Below are 12,240 nucleotides of genomic sequence, written 5' to 3' on the forward strand. Positions count from 1 at the left end.
TATTCACAGATGGCATGATCTCATAGACAGAAAATCCCAAAGAATACACTGAGAAGCTTCTAGAACTGATAGATGAATTCAGTAAAGTTGCAGGATATAAGAAAAACAAGCAGCAGTTAGTTGGGGTTCTATATACCAGTAATGGATCATCTGAAAAAGAAAATAATTCCATTTACAATAGCATCCAAAAGAATAAAATACCTACGAATAAACTCAACCAAAGTGGTGAAAGACTTGTGCCTAAAAACTTCAAAACATTGCTGAAAGAAATTAAAGAAGACCTAAACAAATGGGACAAACGCCCATGTGCATGGATTGGCAGACTTAATATGGTTAATATGTCAATACCGCCTAAAGTGGTCTACAAACTCAATGCAATTTCTATCAATATTCCAACAGCTTTTTTTTTTTTTTTTTTTTGCAGAATTGGAAAAGCTGGACCTCAAATTCATATGGAATTATAAGAGGCTCCAAATAGCCAAAACAACTTGAAAAAAGACAAAACTGAAGGACTTAAGCTTCCGGCTTTCAAAATTTACTGCAAAGCAATAGCAATTAAAACACTGCGGTATTGATACTAGAATAGACAAATAGACCAATGGCATTGGATTGAGATTCCAGAAATAAATCTACACATCTGTGACCAGTGGATTTTTGACATGGGTATCAAGTCCTGATGCGGGAAACAAGTGGAGCTGGGACCACTTGAAATCCTCATGCAAAAGAATGAATGAGGACCCCTACCTCTCACTATATATTAAAATTAATTCCAAATGGATCAACGACCTAAATATAAGAACTAACACTATAAAACTCTTACAAGAAAAACATATGGAAATATCTTTAGGATCTGGCAGTAGGCAACAGATTTTCAGATTTTATAACAAAAGCACAAGCAACAAAAGAAAAAATAGATAAAATCAACTTCATTAAAATAAAAAACTTGGGTGCATCAAATGACATTATCGAGGAAGTTAAAACTCAACATACAGAATGGGAGGAAATATTTGGAAACTATATATTTGATAAGGGTTTTAATACCAAGAACATTTTTGTAAAAATCTCCTACAACTCAAGAGCAAAAAAGGCAAACAATCCAACTAAGAAATGGGGCAAGGATTTGAATAGACATTTCTCCAAGGAAGATATTCAAAAGGGCAAAATAAATATTTGAAAAGATGGTCAACATCATCAGCTATTAGAGAAATGCAATTAAAACTACATTGAGATATTAGTTCAGACCCACTAGAATGACTGTTATTTTAAAAACCTGAAAATAACAAGTGTTGACAAGAATGCGGAGAAACAGGAACCCTTGTGGAATGTAAAAATAGTGCAGCCACTGTGGAAAACAGTTTGGTGGTTTCTCAGAAAGTTTAATGTAGAATTACCATTTGACCTCGCAATTCCACTCCGCAGTATATACCCAAAAGAATTGAAAGCAAGGACTCGTACCGATATGTGTATACCGCTATTCATTACAGCATTATTCACAAAGACAAAAGGCAGAAGCAACTCAAGTGCTCATCAATCAATGAATGAATAAACAAAATACGGATATCCATACAATGGAGTATTATTCAGCAGTAGCAAGAAGTGAAATGCTGGCACGTGCTGCAACATGGACAGACCTTGAAGATATCACGTTGAGTGAAATGTTCTAATACACAAAAGGACAAATACAGCATGATTTATCTTAAATGAAATACTTAGAATAAGTAAATTCATAGAGTCAGAAAACAAAATAGTGGCTACCAGGGGTGAGGAAGGGGTGGCTGGGGAGTGATTGCTTAATGAGTGTGCACCTGGGTTTGGAATGTTGCAAATAATCTGGAAATAGTAAAAGTTAGTATTGTCAGTACACTTAATGTCAAAAAAATTATTCACTTGGCATGGTTATTATGCTTTTAATGCTATGCATATTTTGCCAAATTAAAAATTAATACATTTCTTGAATAAAGAAGGCACTTTAGGGTGCACGGGTGTTTCAGTGGTAGAATGCTCGCCTTCCACGCAGGAGACCCGGGTTCAATTTCCAGACCATGCACCTAAAAAAAAAAAAAAAAAAGAAGAAGAAGAAGGAGGCACTTGAACTTGCCAAAGACACTGCCCCAAATGGATCCCCAATTCAGAGCTGCCAAGCAACAGCTTGGGTTGGAGCCAATAGAATTATAATGCATTTGGCTATCAGTAACCACACAAGCAAAGTCAAACTGTAGGTGCCATTGGGGTTGGCATCTTTGCTATCTGAATAAAAAATCTGGTCTGGTTTGGTTAGGAAGGGTTTGGTAAAGTTAAAGTATCATCACCTCCTTTCCCTTCCCCCCTTCCTCCCCAACTCAAACCCGAAACAGGATTATGGATTGAAGCTCCAGGTTTTATTCAGAGAGGCAGCAGAGCAGAGTTAGAAACACTGTCTGGAGCCAGGCTTCTAGGGTGCAAACTCCAGCACTACCACTTAGAAGCTGTGTGACTTTGGGTGAGCCTCTCAACCTCTCTGGGCCTCAGGTTTATTGAAGGGATTGATGAGCTGATTTATCTTAAATGCCGGGTTAGGGGATCTCTCAATCCATTATCTCATCAGCTAAGAGCACCATAATTTTCATCTTCTTCCCCAGCCCTCAGCCCCCTGTGCATTGGATGGCACTGGCCCCACCCACTAGCTCATGGACTTGAGCATGCCACCTCTAACTAAGCAATCAGCAGAGTCCATTCTTTTGGCTACTGTGATTGGTCAAGATCAAGTCTTTGGTTCAAGCCTACCCAATCAGAGCTTCAACTGATATTAACTAGTTATGATGATGTTATTGTGACAGATGTTGACTCCCTAAGCTGGGTCCCAGGGTGGGGAAAGATGATGGAGCAAAGGGCAGTGTAAGGAGCAGTGGCCAGAGGCTATCTGGGCCCTTCTTCCTACACCTTCCCCGACAGGACCCTGCATTAGATCCTTTCTCCCTTGGCTCCCCCAATGCCCCTTGCTTGCTCCTGTTCTGAAATGGAGGGAAATGTGGGATTCTGAGCCTGGACTTTGAGCCTTACAGACTTGGTTCAAATCCCAGCTCACCCTCTTTCCAGCTGTGGCAACTTGGCCCTCTGTTCTCACCTCTCTGTCCTTCACTTGGAAAATGGGGATGGCAAAAGAGCCTGGCCTTCCAAAGTTTCTAGAAATTCAATGAAGTCGAGTATGCTGGGGCCTGAGATACAGGAGGGGATCAGGAAGAAATGCAGACCTTAGGAACATGTCCATTCTTGTCTTTCTTTGTAACTGGCTGTTAAATGCCTGGCTCCCCCGCCAGACCAGGCTCCTAAGGCAGGAAAGGCTTATCATCACTGCATCTCCGGGTCACTGTGGATGCACAGAGGGGGACGGATGAATGAATGAGTGAGTGAATGAATGCATCAATGAATGGACTGAGGGAGGAAGAGCAGGAAGAAGAGAGAGAGAGCAAAAGAAAAAAGCACAAGTCCCCTTTGGCACTGAAAATCCCATCTGCTCTGGAAACATCAAGGATTCCGAAGAAGAGAAAACAGCTTCAAGTCCTTCATCCTACAGAGACAAGCCCAGAGAGGGCAGATGGCTTTTCCAGGGTCACACAGCAGGATACGTCTGGATAGGCCCCAGCAAAGAGCGCCTTCCCTGCCCGAACCTGTCTCTAGCTCTGGGGCATCCGGGCCCCCTGCACCGCCCAGTCCAGCCCTCTCCCCTGCACCCCCCCTTACGTGGGGCCTCTTCCTGTCTGTAAACAGCACCCCCTCCCCACACCCCCCACCAAGCCAGGTGCTCCCCTCAGGTGTCTCTTCCCCACATGGGCTGGGCCCCATCAGAAAATATCCTGGGGCCTCCAGGCAGGAAGGAGGGAGGTGAGTCAGGTCCAGATGGAGAGAAGCTGGAGCAGAGAGAAGCTGGGGTGGGAGTGGGGGAGTTCTTTGTGCGTGAGTCAGGGGAACGAGCGTCTCTCCTAATAGCATCAAGATTCTCTTGGCCTCAGCTCAACTATGTAGGACACAAAGGTTAGTTTCCTGTAACTGAACTTGCAGGCCCAAAGCCGCCGACCTGGGCTCCCAGGCACCCTGCCCCGTCGCTCGCACCATGGGGTGACCTTGGCAGTCAGCCTCGTCCAGAGACCCCACCTGGGGACCCCACATCGATTTTGGGGTCACTGATCGCCGGTCCTTCCCAACCCATTTTTTGTGCCTGAGGTTCAGGCGTTAAAGCGTGGAACTCCTCTCCCTGGCGGCATTTTTCCTTCTTGGAGGTGATGAATGCAGCATGCTTCCTCTGGCTAATGGGGGAAAGGGAAGGGGTTACAGGAATGCCAGAGACAAAAGCGGTTCATGTTTTAAAGGGATATCCCCTTACCGATGGACTGGGCGTGGGCTCCCCCAGAGCACACCCTGAGACTGGAACCCAGGGCCAGCGGTGTTTGGGGAAGGAAGGGGGTGGCAGCCGAAAAAGGGGTTCATTATCAATCTGGGTTCCACTGATTCCACTGTGGGGAAACCGGGGCTCAGTCCCAACAGGGACCTCTGAGGGATGTTATGGGATGTGCCTGGGCGTTGTCCCACCCAAGGAGCAAGGAAGTGGAGTGGGGTGAGGGGATTTAACCTCTGACTTCCACCCCTGACTGCCACCGACAAAGGGGTACCCACTGGGGGTTAATGACTCCCTGGCATTTGGTTGAATAGGGCCTGGTCTGTGTGGAATGCTGAGAGCTGGAGATAACGGGTAGGGCATCGACAGTGGGGTGACATTCACACAAGCTATCCTAAGAACCCCTGGCCTGTCCGCAGAGTTTCTCCATCACCCAGACCACACAACTGTAGCCCCCAAGTGTACCGTCACCTGCAACGCCATACTGTCCCCATATGACCAGTGAGGAAGGCGGGACCTGGACTGAGGAAATGACTCACAGAGAAGAAGCCAAAAGGAGCCACAAACCCAGGTCTTTGGCCTCTAAATCCAAGAGAACCTGTTTGGGAATTAGTCCTGGCCCTGGGTTCGAATCCTGCCTCTGCCTCCTCTTGGCTTTCTGATGCTAAGGTAGGACTGCCCTTTAGCCGGGATTCCTCATCTGCAAAATATGGGACAATAGCACCCACCTACCCTTGCAAAGCTGGTGGGAAGATGCAAGAAGATAAAGGTGTTGTGCATGGGCCAAGCACACAGTGGGTGCTAGATAATCATTTCCCTCCCAGGGTCCTTCTTGGGTCCTAGCTTGGCCACTGAGCTGGAGGTTGCACCAATCCACCATTCAATTCCACCATCCATTTTGGATGCCTCTAGCACAGTTGCAGAGTCTGGGGCTGGGCGTGCCTCCACTCTGGTGGGGAAGCCAGTAATTCCATAACGTGTGGAGGGCCCGATGGAGGAGATCAGGAAAGGCCCAGTGTGGGAGTCAAGAGTGGGGTTTGGGGAGGGTGCAGCAGATGGAGGGCAGGTCATAGGAGGCCATGCTAGGGAGGTCGGGGAGCTGGCTGGGATGGGCGCATTTGTGGAAGGGTTGCAAGCTAGGGGTGGTGGGACCTGATTGTTGAACCCCCTTCTGGCTGCCAGGTGGGCACTGGATGACAGCAGGCTGGGGCAGGCCACCCAGGAGTCTGCCTCTTATAGAGACCAACCATGGTGGTGGCTTGGTCTGGGACAGTGGCAGTGACAGAGATGGGCAGGGGAGGGGCTGCAACACAGGGGCTTGGGGAGTCCTGGGGAAGCAAAGAGGGGCGTCACACCCAGGACCTTCCCAGGACAGCCACGGTGTCTTCTGGACACGTCCCCCTCTGTGGGCCCTGCCTCACCACCCCCATACCCAAAGCTCTACCTGTGTGCCCCCCACTCCTGCCTCCCCCTCGGGGTTGTGGTGGAGCATCCCTGGCCTTTCCATCTACCTCCCTTGGCTCCACCATTGCTCATGGGAGAATGGGCTCCACCCATTTACTCTATCAGCAGACATTGGGACAGTCACACACACACACCCTGGCCCACCAGAACATGCTACCACCATGGGGAACTGCGAGGCCAGTGGAATGATCAGACACAGACAATGAATCCATGCCTGATAAAAATACCGGTCCGTAAGTGATGGGATGGACCTTTTTTTGAGAGGCACTCACCCAGCCCCCAGACTGTCTGGCAGGGTGTGAACCAGAAGCCAGGAGCAGCCCCGGGGGTGGCCTTTACCCATTGTCCGCTCCTGCCTCTCCTTGCCCTCCTTGCCTTGTGAGCAAGGATGCCTTTTGGACTCATCAGCCAGCTTATCGGCGTCTCAGCCAGCTCCGCGCGCAATGGAGGGAGCGTGGGGCAATCCGCAAGTCAGAAAGCAGCTCCAGCAAAGAAAAACTCCACACCCCAGGGCTGCCTGCAAAAGACATGTCCACATAATGGGAACATCCAGAATAACTTGAGCTGTGTTTTTTGCTTGTGCTAATTTTTGAGGTTTGTGTGTGTATGTGTGTTTTTATTTTATTGTTTGCTTTTTTCAGCTTTATTGCGGAATCCAAGAGGAAAGGCAGAAAGGGTTCCTGCGCCTGGGGAAACTTCCCTGGGGGTGGGTGGATTTTCCCTGGAGAGTATCGCCCTAGCCCTGCTCGGAAGCCACCTGGAGAGAGGGCACTTCTGGAGAGGTCGTGGCAAACCAAGCCCCTGGCTCTAATCCTCCGAGGCAGCCACGATATGCACAAGCACCACCCAGGAGGCAAGGAGAGTGAGATCTGCTATGGACAGGTAAGGACGCAGCACATCAGAGCGGGAGGAAGAGAGCAACCTGGTGCTGCAGAGGGGGTAAACTGAGGCCCAAAGACATAAAGGGACCGTCAAGAATTCAGATTACAGTCGAGTTACCTGACTCTCAGCTTTGCCCTCCAATTCCTTCTTTAGACTTGGGGTACAATCTTAGGTAACAGAAAATGGGTGTTGCTGAAATAAAGGCAAGGGAATTCTCTCTTGTGGGAGAAAAATATAACAACAGCAGATTAGATGGAATTATATGGAATGCGCGTCTATTATGTACCAGGTACCTTGGCACCCATCACCTCCTCCAAACCTGGCGACCCTTATAGGAGGCCGCGGTTAATTCTGGGCTGCAGGTGGTGAGCTCAGGTCAGAAGTCTCTCCTCCAGACTGCCCCCCAGACTCTCCATCTTCCTGCACTGCTCTGATCTCCACTCAGCCTGGAGCCCATCCCCAGATGCAGACGACATGGTCTTCTGAGCCACGATCAGTGGAGGGGTAAGTGGGCATGACTGTCACCACGTTTTGCAGATAGGGAAACTGAGGCTCAGAGAGGTGAAGTCGCTTACTCAGGTCCCTTACCTCGTGGCCCAGGAGTCCAGCCAGCTGCCCGGCTCCAGGCCTCACTGCCTGGGACTGTCCTATGGGGAGATGACCTCTCGGCAGGGGGAAAGGGGCTGAGGAGCCACCACTGGGGGCCAGCAGCAGGTCTAGCACCAAGGAGACCCTCCCCCATGCCTGACAGGTGATCCTGGAAGGAGTGTCTGCACCCCTGGGATCAGAGGCCCAGCGGGAACGCCCTCGGGCGCTGTAACTGGAGAGGCCCCAGCTTGGCGCTTGGCTGGGGCGAGAGGGAAAACCACAAAGAGCCTTTGTCCCGCCCTTTGTTTGGGCTCACAGCCGGCTGTGCCCGCTGGACCAGCAACAGGGACGTGGGGTCTGCAGAGCAGCTGGGCTGTCTCAGGTTCTCTAGGGGGCCCTGGGCTGGGCTGGAGGACTCTTGGGGCAGTGTTGGGAAATACTGGGGCCCTAGCAGGTATCCATATGTGGGAAACCATCCTCACCCTCCTTTTTTTTCAACTAGTCTCTTGGCTTTTGATTGTAAAGTCACCAGGCACATGCTAAAAAAGAAATACAAGTAGCACCACGGGTTTGCAATCACCCTGCCATCCCTGAGCCCGGCAGCCACATCCATGTCTCCTGCGTACCTTTCCAGAATGTTCCCTATGCCTATATATGAAAATGCATGCAGGTGCATGCATGTTCCTCTTTTTTTTGGGCGGGGGGGGGGGGGGCAGTGCATGGACCGGGAACTGAACTCAGGTCTCTCACCCGGAAGGCAAGCATCCCACCACTGAACTGCATGCTTCTTTTTACATACAAAGGGCAAGTTTCTACCTCCTCTCCTTTTTTTCTTCCTGCACGATGCAGGAGACATCATTTTATATCAGCACGATGAGAAGATTCTGCTTCTTCCTGACAGCTGCTAGTGTCCCATCTATGGTCACCGCATCCTTTAGAGAGCTGGTCGTTATCGAAATGCTTTCCAGTCTTCCGCTTCTACAGCTAATGCCGGCATAAATGTCTTGCACACATCTTTCTACACGTGCGTGAGAATGTGTGGTGGGTAAATTCTTACCGATGGTGCCACTGGGGTTGTGTGCTGTGTGCTTTTGTTTATGCACATGACGATTATGGGTAAATTGCTTCCCGCAGAGGTTGCCTTTGCACTCTCTCCGCTGGGAGGGCCTTTTGGCCAATCCTATCCCAGCACAGGGTATCCTCAGTCCTTATATTTTTCTTTTCCTTTTCATTGAAGTGAAACAGACATGTAAAAAGGCGCCCAGGTTGGAGTCTACCCTTCCACGGGTCTGCGATTGTCAGTGTCGGTGATACCCAAAGCATGTGCCAGAAACCCTAAAAAAGAAACACATGTTTAAATGGTCGGGAAAAATCAAAAGGAGACGATTTCATGATACGTGGACTTTTTATTGGATGCAAATATCAGTGCCTGTAAATAAAGTTTTACTGGGACCCAGGCCTGCCCATTCACTTATGTTACCCCAGGGTACTGTGGTGGTACAGTGACAGAGGCGAGAAGCTGCAATGCAGACCGTGCAGCCCACGAAGCTGAGAATATTTACTACCTGCCCTTTAACAGAAAATAACCTGTTAGCCTCATCACTCAAAGAACAGGAAATGGGCTTCAAAGTTCTCCTGTTCAGCGGCTGGAGCACCGATGGGTCCTCAAGGCATCGGTATTATGGCAGAGTTGTGGCAGGAGTCCAGCCAAGAGGCCCTGCACGCTGGACGCAGGCAAAGCAGCGAGAATGGAGAAGGGGGAAGGGACACAAACAGGACTCGGGGTCACACCAACAGCCACCAGAGTGCTGGGTCTGCAGGCGGAAGCCAGGAAGGAGTTGAGTGCAGGAAACCGGGCTTACTCTACGAGCTTCCATCACCTGGGAATTGTGCAAAGGCCACGGATGCATTTAACCCAGGCAAGAAGTGAAGGGAGAGGAAACCCGATCGGGGATGGTGGGGAGGGGGGAACGTAGGAGGTAAGAGAAGACCCTGCCTGACCAGCAAGTGAGTGGCTGTTTGCATTGGGTTCCAGGGGAAAAGCGCCCAGGAGATTTGAGGGTCCCGTCACCAAGCAGTCCATCCAATTGAGCCGTGAGTTGACCCTGTGGCGCCAACAGGGAACCTTTCCTGAGATTTCCAGCCATGAGTTCTCCTGGCTTTGGGTAGCAAAAAGCCACTCACAGCCTCCAGAGTCTGTGCTGGTTGCACCCCTCGGGAATCCCGAGTGCGTCTCCTTACCCCTCCGAGCCTCAGTTTTCCCTCTCCGAGAAATGGGGCCATAACGCCCTCCTTGTAGAACAGTTGAGGATGTGTGGGAGGTGCGAGCCCATGGGAGGCGTGCCCGATGCCAGCTGCCTCCTAGGTCGACAGTTGCAGAGTGGGCTTTATTCGGAGAATTCTCTTCCAAAGGGCAAGTCTGCGGGAAAGGAGGGAGGTGTTTCACGGTTTGGGGATGCCAGTTCTGACTCTGAGTGATGCTGCCTCAAACGCTTATTGTCATAAAGGAAGTTATTCAAACACAATCAATTAGGCGCCCATATTAGCATATTTTTCATTGTAATACAGGCGCAAAGACGAGCTTCTAGAGACTGTTTATTGCTGTTGCGAGCTAATATTTGTTAACGTGATTAATATGTTTTTCAAATATCTGTGACAGGCGTGGCAGGCATTATTTATCTCCAACCCGCAACAGCCTTTGAGGGTGAGGGGTGGGCGCCACTCTGAGGGGAGCCAGGTGGGAGCCTCGGGGCCTCTGGGGGCAGTGTACTTCTCCAGGGCCCACTTCTGCCCTCCCCGCTTGTGTCTTTCCTGTCCCCTCATCTCCTCCTCCTTCCATTCCGCCCCCCACTGCCCAGCCCCATCCACATTCTCTAGCCTAAAAATGCAAAAAGGTCTCCCTGGACCCCTTCTCCACTGGTTCCTCTCTTCATCCCTTCTCTTTCAGGTTTCTACCATCTTCCCCTTTCCTCGCAAGCCAAACTCTTTAAACGAACCCTCTATCCCATTACCTCCTTTTCTCCAAGCCCCAGGTGCCCCCCCTCCGCAGCCCGGGGACTGTACCCACTTAGTGGTACAATCATCAACACAAGTCCCTGCTTTTTAAAAGGATTACAAAAATATCGAAAACGCATCATCTGATACCGCAGAGCTGTACCACTATACAAAGACAGAACCCTAATGTCAGTTATGGACTTGGTTCCTTAAAAAAATATGTAGTTATATACGGGGGATGCAAGGGTAGTTCTAGTGGTAGAGTTCCCGCCTGCCATGCGGGAGACCCGGGTTCGACTCCTGGCCCAGGCACTTCCCAAAATCAAACGAGCAAGCAAAACCAACAAAGGGAAAAACAAACACACAAAAATTCAATAAATGGTGCTGCAATAATGGGATACTCACATGGAAAAATAATGAAATATGACCCCACGATACAGCGTACAAAAAATATATATGTATTATACTTATAAATATAAAAAGTATATATATATATGGAATGTTTTAGCAATGCTGTCCAAAAGAACTTAAAGCCGTGATGGAAATCTTCTACATCCTGTGCTGTCCAATTTGGGAAGCATTAGCTACATGTGGCTATTGAGCATTTAAAATGTGGTTACTGTCACTGAGATCCCAAAATTTTAATTTTATTTACTTTTAATTAATTTACATTTGAAGACGAATGATCACATATGGCTAGTGGCTACTGTATCGGCCAGCTCAGCTTTAGAGAATCTTCCGGTGAACTCCTGTGTCCCCGCCACTCACCAGCTTTATCAGATGTCTGCATTTTGTCATATTGCCCCAGTATTTGGTTAAAATGATCAAATGTCACAGATCTGTTCCCCGTTCTTCCCTCTGCTGAGTGAATCACTGTCTTGAAGTTGGTATTTATCTTTCTCATTCATAGTTCCATACTTTTCCTAAACACATATGGTCCATAAGCAATATACAATATATTTTTCACAATGAATATTTGTACATACATAGTAACTCACTCTACGCATCATTCAGCAACTTTTTTTTTTTTTGCTCCTTCATTTTTTCCATTGACATATCCCTGGTTTGTGTTCACCTTTATATTGTATTCCACATTATGATTGTTTCTTGTCTTCCTATCGGGGACCATTTATAGTGTGTGTTTCTTCTGACACTGTATGAACAGTTTTGAACATGTTCCCAGCCAGGGTCAACAGTTCAAACTTTCTAAAAGATATTCACTGAGAAATGCAGTTGTTGGGTCAAGTTGCATAGCTTTACTAGACGCTTCTGAATGGCTCTCCAATATGTGTACCAACTTACCCTCCCTCTAAATAGCAGAGGAGAGGCCATGCTTCCCCACAGCCTCATCGACACTTGGTGTTGCCGAGCTTTTAAATTTTTGTCAAGCAGATGGTGTGTAGTTTGTGGTTGCTTTTATTTGTATTTCCTGATTATTAGTGAAGTAAAACATCTTTCATGACTATTGGTCATTTGGATTTTCTCTTCAGAAGTGTCTGTTCATATGCATCAACTATTTTTCTACTGGGTGTTGGTGACTTATTGATTTTTAAAAGCTCTTTATATCTTATGGATATAATCCTTTCTAAATTCTATGGGTTCAGGTATTTTTCCCCAGATTTTTTCTTTTCTTTTGACTTGTTTAAAATAGGTTTAGTTGAAAAGATGTTTTAGTTTTGAAATCAAATGTATCAGTCTTTTTCTTTGGGGTTTTTGGTTTTGTGCTATGATTAAGTAAATCTTGCTTTTTTATTTAGATCTTTAATATGCCTTGGATTTACTTGTTATGTGTATGCGTGCTGTGTGAGTTTAGTATTTAACGTAATATTGTGTATATCAGTTCTCTATGCCATGCAACAAATCACCACAAGCTTATTTAAAGCAGCACACATCGATTATCTCACAGTGTCTGTGGGTCATGTGTCTGGACGTACCTTAAC

At 47.9% G+C, this 12,240-nt stretch overlaps 1 long non-coding RNA gene across 6 annotated transcripts; it reads left to right on the forward strand.

The window, feature by feature from the left end:
• Nucleotides 1-2,804: 2,804 nt before the first annotated feature.
• On the forward strand, nt 2,805-8,782 carry LOC143684050 (uncharacterized). Of its 6 annotated transcripts, none has more exons than XR_013175811.1 (6): nt 2,805-4,011; nt 4,792-5,041; nt 6,478-6,718; nt 7,008-7,222; nt 7,470-7,688; nt 8,156-8,782. It is a non-coding gene; the product is annotated as an uncharacterized LOC143684050 (long non-coding RNA). The 6 variants fall into 6 exon arrangements; XR_013175812.1 differs by lacking the exon at nt 7,470-7,688 and having other exon boundaries at nt 2,806-4,011; nt 8,156-8,347; nt 8,552-8,782; XR_013175809.1 differs by lacking the exon at nt 7,470-7,688 and having other exon boundaries at nt 2,807-4,011; nt 8,156-8,347; nt 8,544-8,782.
• Nucleotides 8,783-12,240: the final 3,458 nt, after the last annotated feature.

This window comes from Tamandua tetradactyla, chromosome 5 (assembly GCF_023851605.1).
Source record: "Tamandua tetradactyla isolate mTamTet1 chromosome 5, mTamTet1.pri, whole genome shotgun sequence".
Lineage (NCBI taxonomy): Eukaryota > Metazoa > Chordata > Mammalia > Pilosa > Myrmecophagidae > Tamandua > Tamandua tetradactyla.